Raw genomic sequence first — 15,423 nt, forward strand, 5'->3', positions numbered from 1 at the left:
TTTGGCCTCCAGATGTACATATCAAATTTTATAAAATATTGTTATAGACCTAATTTAAAATAAATAAAAATATCAGCAGAAGTACTAAGTAAAATTCTTGTTTAATGGTTTAGAGTTTTGATTAGAAAACTGATTCAGGGGTACAGCCTGCTGGATGTTTCTGATATTGCAAAGAAAAATTGTCAAGAAAGTTCTGTCATTTAATGTCATTTTATTATAAATTTTTCTTACCATATTTTAATAAGCATAGGATAATGAAGAGTCAGGATTTTTCTTTGCTTTGTAGTCTTCTTTGTTATTTGAACATAGGCAAATTACTCAGGCTTCAATTTCCTCTTCCGTATAGAGGGGACTACATAGTAAATTCCACTCTGCGGCACTATTGAGAGAATTAAAACATTTCAGTATCTTGTACTATGTTGGGCTCATTGTAAGAACCTATGTCATATATGTGTGTGTGCGTGTGCGTGTGTGTGTGTGTGTGTGTGTGTATGTGTGTGTGTATGTGTGTATACCAACAAACAGAAAAGAACATCACTTTCTGGTCTTATTTCTAAGTAAGTTTTCCAAACTTTATTCTGCTTCAAGATATTCAGGGACTTCATTTTATGTTTATCTGCATTTTGACTTAGTTCTATCAACAAAACACTTCTTTCTTTAAAAAGAAAAACAATATTGAAAAATCCTTATCTAACTAACCAAAAGAAAGAGTTTAATAAAAAGAAAGAAAAGAAAACCCAAACTAATACAGAGACTAGAAAGAAGATACAAAAAAAGTACAGATGAAATCCAGAGGATTATTAGATTATACTTCAGAAACTTGACATTTTCATAAACTGGAAAACCTAAAAGAAATGAATAAATTACTAAGTGAATATCAGTTATCAAAATTGGCCAAGAGGATATAAACCACCTAAAATTAATCTATAACAAGAAACAACTTTGGATCAGTAATGAAATCTCCCCAAAAAAGAAAAGTAGAGGACCAGATGGATTCACTGCTATATTCTACCAGGCCTACAAAAATGAACTGATGACAATGATCATCAAGCTAATTCATGAAAATATAAAGGAAAGGAATACTACTAAACTAATTCTATGACTTCAGTATTCTTCTTGTATCAAAATCAGGCAAAGACATAAGAAAGAAAATTATAGATATTTTCTTGATGATAATGGATATACGAATTCTCCACAGAATACTTGTAAATCAAATTCAACAATACATTCAAAATGTTGAACATGATCAACTTGATTCCATGCTAGAAATGAAAGAATAGTTCAACATATGCAAATTAACAAACACTACAACATGTAAATAGCATAAAGGTTTTAAAAAAATCAGATTGTCATCTCAATAGATGCAGATGATACTAAAAGGGGAAAAATAAACCATTTCAGGAAAGAGACAAGGGGTTTGACTTTTTATTCAATAATATTCTCTTAGCCAGAGCAGTGAAACTAGAAAAAAAATTAAGGAATACAGATAGGAAAGTCAAAATGTTCCTATTTGCATGATATGATTTCATACTTCAAACATTTTGCATAAAAACAAGCCCAGAGTTGATAAATATATTTTGTGAACTAGTAGGATAAAAAAATCAATATGCAAAAGTCACTAGCTTTTCTATATACCAATAATGAACATGCTGAAAAAGAATCAGGAAAAATTCCATTCCATCCCCAAAGTAAAAGCCTAACAATAAACTTAAGGAGGCAAAAGACATATACAATAGAAATGATAAAAACCTTAAAGAAAGAAAATGGACAAAACACTAAAAGATGGATGCTGACACAAAAACACACACATTGACCAATGAAATAGAATAAACAATCCAGAAATAATCCCACATAGACACAGCCATTTGATTTTTGACAATGGTGCTAATATATACATATATATAGGTATTATATGCATATATATATATATGTGAAATAGAGTCTGTTTAACAAATGCTGCTGGGAAAACAAATATCCACATGTAGAAGAATGCAAAGGTCCCCATCTCTCACCTTGTACAAAAAATCAATTCAAAATGGACCAAAGACTTTAAGGTAAGACCTGAAACTTTAAAAACACCCCAGGAAAGTGTAAGGACGGGTCTTGAAGATAAAGACATAGAAACAACTTTCTGAATAGGAAATTAGAGCAAGAATCGACCAATGGGATTGCATCAAATTAAAAAGCTTCTGAAAATCTGGTGCCAGTGGCTCAGGCCTATAATTCCAACTACTAAGGAAGCTGAGGTTCAGAGTCAGCCCTGGAAGACAAACTCAAGCCTCTTCTCTCCAATTATCTGGTAAAAACCCAGAAGTAAAGGTGTAGCTCAAGTGGTAGAGTTCTAGCCATGAAAATGAAGTACAAATGGCTAATACATGAAAAAAACATTTTAAATTCTTCACCATAAATGATAAATGAAATGCTACAGAAAGGCATTAGGTTTGTTTTTGTTTGTTTGGGTTTTTTTTTTTTTGCTGTTTTTTAGTTTAGTTTAGTTTTGTTTGCTATTCATGGGGCTTGAACTCAGGTCCTGGGAGCTGTCCCTGAGCTCTTTTGCTTAAGGTTAATGCTCTACTACTTTGAACCACAGTGCCACTTCTAGTTTTCTGGTAGTTAATTGCAGTCTCACAGACATTCCTGCCTGGGCTGACTTTGAACTTTGTTTTTTGTTTTTTTGTTTTTTTTTTACAGTCTTTTTTTTTTAATTGTGAAAATACTGTACAGAGGGGTTACAATTACATGGGCAAGATGATGAGTACATTTCTTATCAAGCATTGTAGCCTCCTCCTTTGTTTCCCCTTCCTGTCCCTTCACAGCCCCCCCCCCCCGCACCCGCACCCAGTCCTCCCCCTCCCACCAAAGTTGTAAAGTTTGTTTTCGACATGACAACTTGTACTTCTCATTGTTGCAACGGGTCCAGCTGTATCCTTATTTAAATGACTTGTTTTTCCCCTTCCCCTCCACAAATTATACCGACATCAAATACAGTGAAAGCAGGGGTTATACTGTGGGGGAGGACATACAAAGCAACAAAGAAATAATCTTATTAATGCATTAGAAACAAATGCATGACAGAAAAAAACATTTGAATACATATCTTAGGGTTCATGAGTAGCTAGGACTGCAGCCTTGAGCCACCAGTGCCCCGCCTTGGCATTCAGATTTTATTTCACTCATCAGAATGGCCACCATCAAGATAACAACAGTAAATGCTAATGAGAAGAAGGAAATGTTAGTGTTATACAATGGTTGATGGGAATGTAAATTAGTTGTCACTGTGGAAATTCGCATGGATATTCCTCAAAAAACTAAAAATAGAACTACCACTCCTCAATATGTATCTGAAGAATAACATCTTCATACAATAGTGATAGCTTTATACTCATGTTTACTGAAGCACTATTTATAATAGTCTAACTGTGGGATTATTCTAAATGCCCACCAAAGATAAAAGGATAAAGAAATGTGATAGGTAGGTAGGTAGATAGATAGATAGATAGATAGATAGATAGATAGATAGATAGATAGATAGATAGATAGATAGATAGATAGATGATAGATAGAGAGATTAGATAGATAGGTAGAAATCTATATAGAGAGATCTATATTTATGGTGTGTATATATATATATATATATATACATGCATACACACATAATGCAGTATTATTCAGACATGAAAAAGAGTAAAATTATGTTATTTACAGGAAAAATGGATGGAACTGAAGATTATCATGTTAAACAAAATAAATCAGACTGAGAAATGTATGTTCTCTTTTACATGTGGAATCTAAACTTTAAAAAAAATGAATGAAAATAGTATAAAATGAAGACTCTTTGGGAATGAGAACCAGCAGGAGTTGGGAGAGCAAAAGTAGAAGGTGATGAAGTGAATATGATCAAAGTACTTTTTATACATATACAATAATAAATCATTATATATTTAAAAATGGAATGAATTATAAGAGAGTAACAGGGGATGAATAGGATCACAGTACATTATAAGCTTACATAGGGAAATATAATAATGAAACCTTTACACAATTAAGATATGCCAGTAATGAGAGTTCAATGGAACTCTCATTGAATATCAGCTACAGTTGCCAGAGGGCACTGTGGTTCAACTTAAGTGAGTTCCAGTATTGCAATACACTGCAGTCAAAGATCATTACTGAAGGTAAAAACTATTCCTGCCACCTTGCCTACTGCATCAACACTAATAGAACTTCTTGCTGAAAATAGCCAATAGGTCAGAACAGAGTGTTACATAACCAACATGAGTTGAACAAAATTGTTGCAGTAGTATGATAACTGTTATATCAAAGATGAGTGTTTAGCTGGAAAACAGTTACATGGCCTTGCATTCTTTTTCTTTAATTTTGTTGTAAAAGTGATGTACAGAGGGGTTACATTTACACAAGTAAGGAAATGAGTACATTCTTCTTGAACTCTGTTTCCTCCTCCCTCATTTTCTCCCACTTCCCTCCTTCCCTGTGACTCCCCTCCCCATCAAGTTGTAAAGTTCATTTCCAACATAATGTCCTGTGAGTATCACTGTTGCATTGGTTCATCCTTTGTCCTTTTCTCACCCTTTCTGTGATTCCCCATCCCTATCCCAAATCAAATAAACTTATATACAAGACAAAGTACTGAAATAAAAAACAGTGACAATCAAAAGGGAAAAAATGAAAGCAAAAGAAATAACTTCACACTGTACATTAAAATCACAACCAAAAACAAAACCCTTTTGTTTCTATATCTTGGAGTTTATTTGGATTAGCATCATTTCATATGGTCATATAGTACATAACTATTGAACTATTATCATCTTCCACTAGAACTCCCTAGATATATACTAATTATTACAAATGAGGGAAAACATGGAGCCTGTGTTTCTTTGGGTCTGGCTTATTTCACTTAATACGATTTTTTCCCCCAGATCTTTCCATTTCCTTATGAATAGGGCGCTGCCTTTCTTTCTGATGGAAGCATAGAATTCCATTGTGTATATATACCACATTTTCTTGATCCATTTATCTACTGAGAGGCATCTGGCTTGGTTCCATATCTTAGCGATGGTAAATAATGCTGCAGTGAACATAGTAGCTGGTAGCTTGAGTGTGGCCTTGTTTGTTGTCATTTGGGTAAATGCCCAGGAGTGGGATTGCTGGGTATCATAGAGGAGCTCTATGTTTCACCTTTTGAGGAACCTCCATACTGCTTTCCAGAGTGGTTGAACAAGTTTACATTCCCACTAACAGTGTAGTATCATTCCCTTTTGGCCACATCCCCACCAACATCTGTTATCATTAGTTTCGTTGATAATGGCCATTCTAATTGGGATGAAGTAGAATCTCAATACATGTCTTTTATGACCAAAGATGTTGAACATTTTTTTCATGTGCTTATTGGATGCTCTTATTTTTTCTTCAGAGAAGTTTGGTTCCTTGATACTCCATAAATGAACAACTAACTAACAAATAAATAAATGGCCTTGCATTCTTGACCAAGAAATAACTGCAAACATTAGGTGCTCATTTGCTGTAGTGTATCTTCAGGAAACTCTAGAGTTGAAATTTGTGGAACTCACATGCCCAGAAAACACTAGCTGCATATTTAGAATACCATTCTGGCTCTTCACTTATGACAGGTAATCAAAAATCACATTCCACTGACACTCTTCAAATAGAACGGCACTAGGGCTTGGGTAAGGTTCAGTTGAAACAGAAAATAACTAGGACTTAGTATATGAGGTCATTACATGGGAATCAGAAAGATCTTACTAATGGCCAAGTGTTAGGGAATAAGTAGCATTAGGAGGATTTCTGATTTTGCTTTGGGCAGCAATGCATTTAATGTTCTTAGAGTAGATAGGCTGGCTTACACAAGTTATACGATACATCCCTCATACTCAATAAACACAGATCCTTCACTTTTGATTGCTCAGTAAAATCTATAGGAATGAATGACAGTGTCTCTTTTTTTTTTGTCTAGGATCAAAATAACATTAATGACTTTTATTTTTTCCTGTCAGGAATCTGTGAGAGTGTTATTACTCACATTAACTTTAATGGTAATCCCAATAACCCATTTGGAGCCATCTTACCATAATAAAATTAGGATCAATGAAAAATAAACTTGAAAAAAAAAGAATTATTTAAAAAATAGTACTGGAGGGCTGGGAAGGTGGCTCCGTGGTAGAGCGCTTGCCTTGCATGCATGAGGCCCTGGGTTCGATCCCTCAGCACCACATAAGCAAAAAGAAAAAAAGCCGGAAGTGGCGCTGTGGCCTTGAGCTGAAGAGCTGAGGGACAGCTCCCAGGCCCAGAGTTCAGGCCCCACGACCGGACCCCCCCCCAAAAAAAAATAGTACTGGAATTTGAATTTAGGGCCTCACATCTACTATGAAACACTTGCTACTTGAGTCACATTCCCAACTCTTTTTAGCTTATTTTTCCAGGCTCTTGCTTTTGTCTGTCTGGCTTCAGACCATGATCCTCCTATCTCTGTCTCTTGAGTAGTTGTGATTATACCACTACATTTGCACGCATGCACGTGCGCACATGTGTGCACACACACAGATACACACAATGATTTTAATCTGCCAAAAGAAAATTTGAAAACCTTTCATTATTATATTCTCCTATTTACTATTAATTTTAAACAACATGTATTTACTACTACTTTTAAGATTATTTTTGTTTGTTTTGTTTTGTTTTTGCCAGTTGTGGGACTTGAACTCTGGGCCTGGGTGCTGTCCCTGCACTCTTCAGCTCAAGGCGAACGCTCTACCACTTGAGCCACAGCATCACTTCCGATTTTCTAGTGGTTTTATTGAAGATAAGAGTCCCATGGAGTTTTCTGCCCAGGCTGGCTTTGAACTGTGATCCTCAGGTCTCAGCCTCCTGAGAAGCTAGGATTACAGGCAGGAACCACCAGCACCCAGTTTAAGTTATTATTAAGGAAGAAATATAACTAAAGAGATTATAGAATGCTTCCTTTTAAGAGAAAGTACTCATTCAGTCATACAAATAGAAACTTTTTATTGAGCCTAGCATGAAAATTACAGATAATGTCATATTCTTCCTATGCCAAAGAAGACATTTCCTACATCTAGTGGGACACTCAAGTAGCTCTTATCTGAGTTTCTATAGGTTATTGGCCATCAGTGTTTCCATACAAGTTTCTAGTTCATATCACTAATGACATCAGTGAGAGATAAAATGGATTAAATATAGGTAGTAACCAATATTGGTTAATTATTATACTATGATGTGATGATTTATCTTGATTTGCTCAGCCCAGAATATCCCAAGGATGGAATTTCTAAGATTTAAGTGGAATACACTTTTTGTGGTGATCTATTAGTACTGGGATTTGAACTCTGTGTCTCATACTTTTTGACGCTAATGCTCTACCACTTGAGCCATGTTTCCATCCCTTCTTTTTGGGGATCCCCTTTATTTTTTGGGGATATGGAGTCTAGTGAACTTTTCTACCTGTGATGGCCTTGAACTGTGATCCTACAGGTCTCAGTTTCCTAAATAACTAGAATCACAGCTGGTAAACTACTGTCAACACTGGAAAATGATTTTTTAAAATATTTTTATTTTCCTTTGCTCTTTCCTTTTCTCAGCATGATAAAATATTATTCATCTTTAAATGCTCTTTAATATTATATATTATTATATATCAGATATATATATCTCCTGACTATAGATCCACTTAATTTCACATTTTCTCTGGGTCAGGGTTCTGCTTACCTCATTCTACCCTGGACTTTACTTACCACAGTGATTATGGAAGAGTTGGGTAATTATGGCTCTGGGAAAGATAATGCTTTTTGAAAGAGAGATAAGGCACAAGAAACAAGGCATAAGAAACAAGAAACAATATGCATGAGAGATATGAGAGAATGTGAATTAAAATATAGTAAATAACAGAAACAATTTGACATAATATCACACACACACACACACACACACACACACACACACACACACACACACACACACACACACACACACACACACACACACATATAGTAAGCTGTAAGGCTTGAACTCAGGGCCTGGGCACTATCCCTGAGGTGTTTTTGCTCAAGGCAAGCACTCTACCTCTTTGAGCCACAGCTCTACTTCAATTTTCTGGTGGTCAATTGGAGATAAGAGTCTCACGGACTTTTCTGCGCAGACTGGCTTCAAACCAGGATCCTCAGATCTCAGCCTCCTGAATAGCTAGGATTACAGACACGAGCCACTCCCACCAAGTTATAATATGTGTGTATATGTGTATATTATAGGATATTTCTTTGAAATCTATCTTTTGTCAGTCTGCCTATATATTAACATTCAGACACACATGCCCCGGCAGAACTAATTGGCTCTTTCTTGTTACTTCTTTCTTGTTATTCTCTTATTTCTATTCCTACATTAAATCCTATCATGACATTTACACATTATTTGTTCCACTTAAGGACATCTGTGGTAAGCACTACCTTGAGTAAATGGAGCGAGTGGATGAATGGACAAGTCTCTATAGATTTTTTTATGGACTTTTACTTGGTTGTTGATAAGAGTTACTAACATAAAATTTGCAATAATGGGGTTAGGAACAGATGGAAAATCACACAGAGTAGGTGTGAAGCAAAGCCTGCGTAGTAGACTGCAACGGAACAGCAGGCAGAGCTCTCTGCAGAGTACATAATGAGTCTCCTCTCTGTGTACATCCCTCACTACCCTCATTTCTCCCCTCTCTACTAAAAAGGCTAAGAAACTGAAGAGACAAATTACCTCACAGCCAAACAGTTGTCTTAGTTCTACTTGTACATGGTTATAGATGGCCACTGAGGACTCAAGTAGCTATTTTCCAAAAGAAATAATCACTGCTCCTGGGTCCCATGGAAGCGCAGAACCCACTGTTACAGCCTCCCACAGCTCTTCATTTGTAGCCTTTCCAACACTTACAAACCTGTTAGATAATGTCTCTTCTCATCACTCCATTTGTATTAGTAGGGGTCTGGAGTGGACAGCAAGCTCTCTGAGGATTAGGGCTATATCTACTGCTTTCCTCTAGAACTCCTAGAACAATAAAATAAGGGTTCTAAATAAAACCCCCACATATATTCTGACTAATTTGAAAAAAATGCTTAAATTATTGACATGTTATTCACTACATTTTTCATTCACATTCACTCTTATATTTCTTATGCATATTACCTCTTCTTTCTTATGCCTTATCTCTCTTTCAAAGAGCATTATCTTTCCCAGAGTCATGATTACCTAGCTCTGCCATAAACACTGTGGTAAGTAAAGTCCAGGGTAGAATGAGGTAAGCAGAACCCTGACCCAGAGAAAATGTGAACCTAAGTTGACCTACATTCAGAAGACAGAGGGAAGAAAAGCCATAAACAACTTGCATCAGAGCAATTAAAGTTATAAAGTGTGTTGCAACCATACTCCAAATCAAACTCTTTACTCCAAATCAAGATAAGTTTAGAGCTAACAGAAATTCCATGATTAATACCATCTGCTTTGTGTCTGTTTGCAGACATAAAAGGCACATCCCTTCTCTGTCCTCTGGCCTGGTAAGTACTAAAAAAGAGAAAAGCAACAAAAACCTATTGATGGTTCTCTGTACTTTGTTTATAAATTTCATTTTTATCAAACTGTCCAATGTTCCATCTAAGAACATCTGAGTTCCAATATGTGAAGTACATGTAAGTTCTACAGAGTATGGATAAGGCCACTGTTGATGAATGATGCTGCCCAAGAGCCACCACTAAAAGGTTATTCAAGGAAATCACATACAGAGAGAACTGAAAACAGATTTCCAGCATGTCTTGGTACTCACTAAATTCTCTCTCTCTCTCTTTCTCCTCTCTCTTCTCTCTTTCTCTCTCTCTTTCTCCTCTCTTCTCTATTTCTCTCTCTCTCTCTCTCTCTCTCTCTCTCTCTCTACATATATATATATATATATATGTATATGTATATGTATATGTATATTCACATGTTCATTGGCCTGGGTGCTGTCCCTGAGATCTTTTGCTCAAGGCTAGTTCTCTATCACTTTGAACCACAGCTCTACTTCCAGTTTTTGAGTTGAGTGGTTAGTTGGCGATAAGAGTCCCATGGGGACTTTTCTGCCCACGTTGGCTTTGAAACACAGTCCTCAAATCTCAGCCTCCTGAGTAGCTAGGATTACAGGTATAAGTCACCAGCAAGCTCTGTATTTTTAATGAATCCAAACCAAAAACTTTGCAGCCTGTGGTTTCTCTCCTGTCACCTCTAACAACCAGTCTATCTGCATATCTTGTTGGCTCCAGGTCAAATTCTTCCAAATTCTTTCCAGTGCTCCAGTGTACAAACTTGATCTAAGCCAACCTCATTCCTATTAGAACTACTGCAATAGTCTCTTATCTGGTCTCCCTAATGACACTTCAGCTACCTCCTTCCACCTTGAGGCCACTATCTACCCAAAAGTCAAAATAGCTTCTGCTAAGCATAAGCATAAGCATAAGCCATATGTACTTTAAGTTTAACAGTAGCTACTGTAACAAGGAAATTAACAAATTTGAGCATTATAAATTTTTATTTGTCATTGACCTAATAGCACTCAGGTAATAGTTCCTTTGTCAATGCCAAGCTGAGAAAGGGCAAAGCCCAATCACCTCAATAGTTAGAGTCAACATGTAGCTTGTAAAGGGAAAAAGAATGGAACAGGTATATCTGATTTTTTATGTTTTTTATTGTAAAAATTATGTACAGAGGGGTTACAGCTACATGAGTAAGGTAATGAGTACATTTCCTATTATTATTACCAACTCCTTTGTTTTTCCCCTACTATCCCTTCCCTCCCCACTTTCCCAACTCCCCCTTACCCCCAAGTTGTAAAGTTCATTTTCAACATAGTGTTTTGTACATCTCATTGTTACAATGGGTCAACCTGTATATATTTGCTCTTTTGATAGCTCTGATCAGAAGTAACCCATAAATCCTTCCTGCCCACATTCCAATGGCAAAATATCCTTCACAACCTGCCTGGGTGCAAGGAGAGCCTCCAAGATGGACAGCTGCTTTCTGCAACCACTCTACTACTCTATAGCTCTGTAGTGGCAGCTGACATCTGCTATAGTATCAGGCATGCCTGCCCTTTATCTGCTTATAAATCCATGAGCTTCCCATCTCATGAAGTGAAAATTACAGAGCTTCCGTGCCTTCATGATCTGCCTCTGGTCTCATGTGGCCTTGATGGACCTCTTTTTTTGAGGGGGTACCCATCTGAATCTTGCTGGACACTGTCCCAGCACTGCTCAAGGTTAGCATGCTACCACTTACCACAGCTCCACTCCAGTGGTTAGTTGGAGATAAGAAGCAAGAGTCACATAGACATTCCTGCCTCAGGTGGCTTCAAACCACAGTCCTCAGAACTCAGGTTCCTAAGTAGCTGAAATTACATGCATGAGTCACTGACTCTTGTCTTCACAGCCTTCTTTCTGTTTCTTGTTAATCCACCTTGACAGTTGCTGTTGTCTCGGGTTAGAATATTACTTTACTAGGTCTGCATTTAACCAATTGCTGTTCATGATAAGTAGCTTATGGGAAGGATGATATTGATCAAGATGCATTGTTCTTACAAATTGATGTGTGGAATTGAATGAAACACCTTTTTACAACTATTTAAGCTAATATAAAAATAAATTGATTTACAGGGGAAAAAAGAAGACAGTTGAAAGAGGGGGAGAAAAGGTAGAACTGAAGTGAGTCCTAGGAATTTATGGTGAAACAGGAACCCACACCTGTTGTAGATAGTCAATGGCACCAACTTGGCACCGAAGGGAAGAATATGAACTTTGGAACCAGACAATTGTACTCAATATTGTGAAACATTTACCATGGCTATAACCTTTGGCAAATTGCCTTTTCCAAGGCTTGATTTCCTTATGAAACAGAGATACTAACAGTAAGCCCATGAAGTTACTGTAAATGAAATGAATTCAGACTAATTACATGGCACAGGATCCAGTTTAGAGCAAAAGGACTGCTTATAGATAAATCTTGCATTTTTTGGTTTTTTTTTTTTGCCCATGAGAAGTAAGCAAGTGACTTTTTAATGAGAAGTGATGTGGTTTCTGGTACATGCCTTGAAGGTGCTTCATCTGGCTATGGAAGCAGTTAGCATGTGAAGGAGGGAAGTGGCAGGGCAGATGGGATTACTTGAGGTCTGTATTATAATCACTTTGAGCCACGATGAAAGGTTAGATCTAGAGCATACAGATTTCTAAAAATTTGTTCCAGTACTCCCAATGAAAGATGACTCAGGCTTATGGATTAAATAGATGAGTTAGAACAATAGGTATAAAGAAGCCAAAGAGGAGGTTAATAACATAAAAACAGTCAGGGAAGTTTGAAAGAAAATATATATATTTAAAAATGGGGAATACCCCATGCAATGCCAGGGTTCTGATTCCTAGATTATACTCAGGAGAAAGACTGAAGAACTCTAGTAGACATGGCAAAGTGGTAAATAATAATAATAATAGAATCCTCAAAGCCATGAGTCTAGATGCTTAGGTTTAGTAGCAACATTTTGTAGAAGTAATCACAATTGAAGGGAAAACTAATGGCATTGTCCAAAGTTGCAAAGACAATATTAGAAATTGTTCTTTTCATTTTCTATGACATTGCCAGTAATATCCCAGTTGAAAACAGCAGCTTCTAGGGACAAGAGGAGTGTGAGGAGAAGAGCAGAGAAGTAATTATAATGGAAAGTCTGAGAGAGTTAAGAAGTGTATGTGTTTATTAAAAAGTATGTGTCCAAGAATCAGAATGTGAAGGGGAGAAATGAAACATCAGCTTGAACATGGCTACAGACACATTCTAATTCTTTCAGGTTAGTTTGCTCATAGCTAAGTCCTATTCTCAAGGCTAGAGCTGTCATTTGCATTGTACTCCCTCTCACATACAAACGTTCCAGATGCTTCCTTTTACTTATAATATCCTCTTTACTTTAAAATGATGGTTGACCTGTTTTGAGTGTAATTAACACCCCAGGGTAGACAGGCGAATCACAGTTTTGTGGAAACTAAAGTTCATGTTATTAGGTTATCCTTTTTAAGAAAAACAAAGTTAGGTACTATAAAAGAATGGTCTTCAAGGATAAGAAATGGATTCACAATAAATGATCAGAGCCTTAGTTATCTATAACCATTTCTTTGGCCATTTCTTTAGAGAGTTTACCAGAACTGCTTTCATAGAGATTTGATCTGACTTCCCTGTACATTTAGAACATTCTATAGCCCCAGAAGTGGTCATGGGTGCCCAAGCAAGTGACTCAAAGACTAGGCTTCAATTACTTTACAGGAAGCCTGACTTCTAATTAAATGTTGCTCAACTGTTCTCTTACTCAAAGGTGAGATGTATTCCACTGAAATGAAAAACATCTATATGTCCTCCTTTCTGCAAATTCACTAAGCATCATTTCCTGGAATGGAGTGGAGATGCTAAACACTAGCTTTAGATAACAGCCCAATGGAGGGCAGTGAGCTTAGAATACTGGCCTTAGGGTAGGTAGCAGAGGGTTGAATCCTAGAACTCTTTTGAAATATGTTGCTACATTCCTATAAGTATAACTCTTTCCTAAGCACCAATGGTGCCTAATGGAGGAATTTACAATCTGTGGTTTCTTCCATTAGCCACTCCAGACCTCAGTTCTGTCATGTTCTGTGTCCCTGGATGCTGAATCAGAGATCTGTCTGGGTTTGGCTCATGGTTGGGTTTGGACATTGGGAGAGAGAAGTAGAATATTTCTTCCCCTGGCTCTCTTGGGTTAACTGTAATCTCACCTTCAGAAGTCGTACCACAAAACCCACACACAATTTAGAAACAGTTCTGTTGCCTTGATCTTCAAGCTTGGTGATAATAAGGACTTTCTTGCTCACAGAAAACCTGGAAGACCATGCTAATCCCTTGCTGATTTCCTTTAAAAGTGTCCTCACTTTGAAAACAGTTCCTTCCGCTACTACACTGTTAGTGGGAGTGCAAAGCTGTTCGACCTCTCTGGAAGGCAGTGTGGAGGATCTTCAAAAGACTAAACATAGAGCTCTCCTATGAACCAGCAATCCACTTCTGGAAATTTACCCAAATGACCACAAACAATGCCACACTAAAGCTACCAGCACGACGATGTGCATTGCAGCATTATTTAACATAGTTAAGACATGGAACCAATCCAGATGCCCCTCAGTAGATGGATGGATCAAGAAAATGTGGTACATATACACAATGGAATTCTATGCTTCCATCAAAAAGAATAATATTGCTTCATTCGTAAAGAAATGGAAAGACTTGGAAAAAAAATATATTAAGTGAAGTAAGCCAGACCCAAAGGAAAGTAGGTTGCATGATCTCCCTCATTTGTGAGACTAGAATACATAAATGATATTCTTTTTTTTTGGGGGGGGTCTGGTTGTGGGGACTGAACTCTAGGCCTGGGCGCTGTCCCTCAGCTCTTCAGCTCAAGACTAGGGCTCTACCACTTGAGCCACAGTGCCACTCCCAGCTTTTTTCTTATGTGTTGCTGAGAAATCAAACCCACGGCCTCAGGCATGCAAGGCAAGCGCTCTACCATTGAGCCACCTTCCCAGTCCCATAAATGATATTCTTAACAGGGGATCTCAATAACCCAACTGCTTAGTGCATAGGACCATATATAATAAAGCATATCAACATCAACTCCAATACATAATACTCCAGCTGGACTCTTGCTTCAAGTAAGTGTACAACACTCAACCAGATTTGCCTTATTCTTCCACATTCCTCAAAAAAATCTTTCTCTTATTTCTGGGACACATTTAAAATTAATCCATTCTCTTCACACCCACAGCTGCTACCTCCCTTAACTAGGCTAAAATTATCTTCTTCTCTCACATCATTTCCTGTTTCAAATGCCTCTTTTATAGCTATCCCATGTTTTTGTTTGTTTTTTTTTTTTTCCCATCAGATTCCCGTTTCTTGATTTGATTTTGCTGCCTGGCCCCAGGTGTTATTTTTACTGGTTTTCTTTTTCTTTTTTCTCCTCCACATTGCCACCAAATATACTACTGATTCATACTGACCTTTGAAACAGCCATTTTCAGCCTTTCCCTGGTTAGCGGTCTCTTTTATGTAACCATCTCATTTAAAAATGTACAAGAAGCATACACCAACACACACAACTCAAATGATCTTTGTCTTTCACGTTTCATAAGTATATCTATTTGGTGCTTACATTACCTTAATTGAATATTGTTGTGAAGAGTAAACTGCTAGAGCCAAAAAATAATTCCTTACAATGTATCATGAAATGTGAAGCTCTTTATAATTATGTAAAACAGGACTTGAATTCTCATAGAAATAACACTTGAAATAATGTTAGTTGACAAACCT

At 37.0% G+C, this 15,423-nt stretch overlaps 1 long non-coding RNA gene across 2 annotated transcripts in view; it reads right to left on the reverse strand.

Moving 5' to 3' along the window:
• The window catches only part of LOC138809213 (uncharacterized), a 118,229-nt gene that overhangs the window by 36,590 nt on the left and 66,216 nt on the right, over nt 1-15,423 (reverse strand). For both annotated transcript variants that reach the window (XR_011366749.1, XR_011366750.1), the window contains exon 2: nt 232-379. This is a non-coding gene — a long non-coding RNA (uncharacterized lncRNA). The remainder of the gene's footprint in view (nt 1-231; nt 380-15,423) is intronic.

This window comes from Dipodomys merriami, unplaced genomic scaffold (assembly GCF_024711535.1).
Source record: "Dipodomys merriami isolate MVZ:Mamm:240054 unplaced genomic scaffold, mDipMer1.0.p SCAF_49, whole genome shotgun sequence".
NCBI classification, from domain to species: domain Eukaryota; kingdom Metazoa; phylum Chordata; class Mammalia; order Rodentia; family Heteromyidae; genus Dipodomys; species Dipodomys merriami.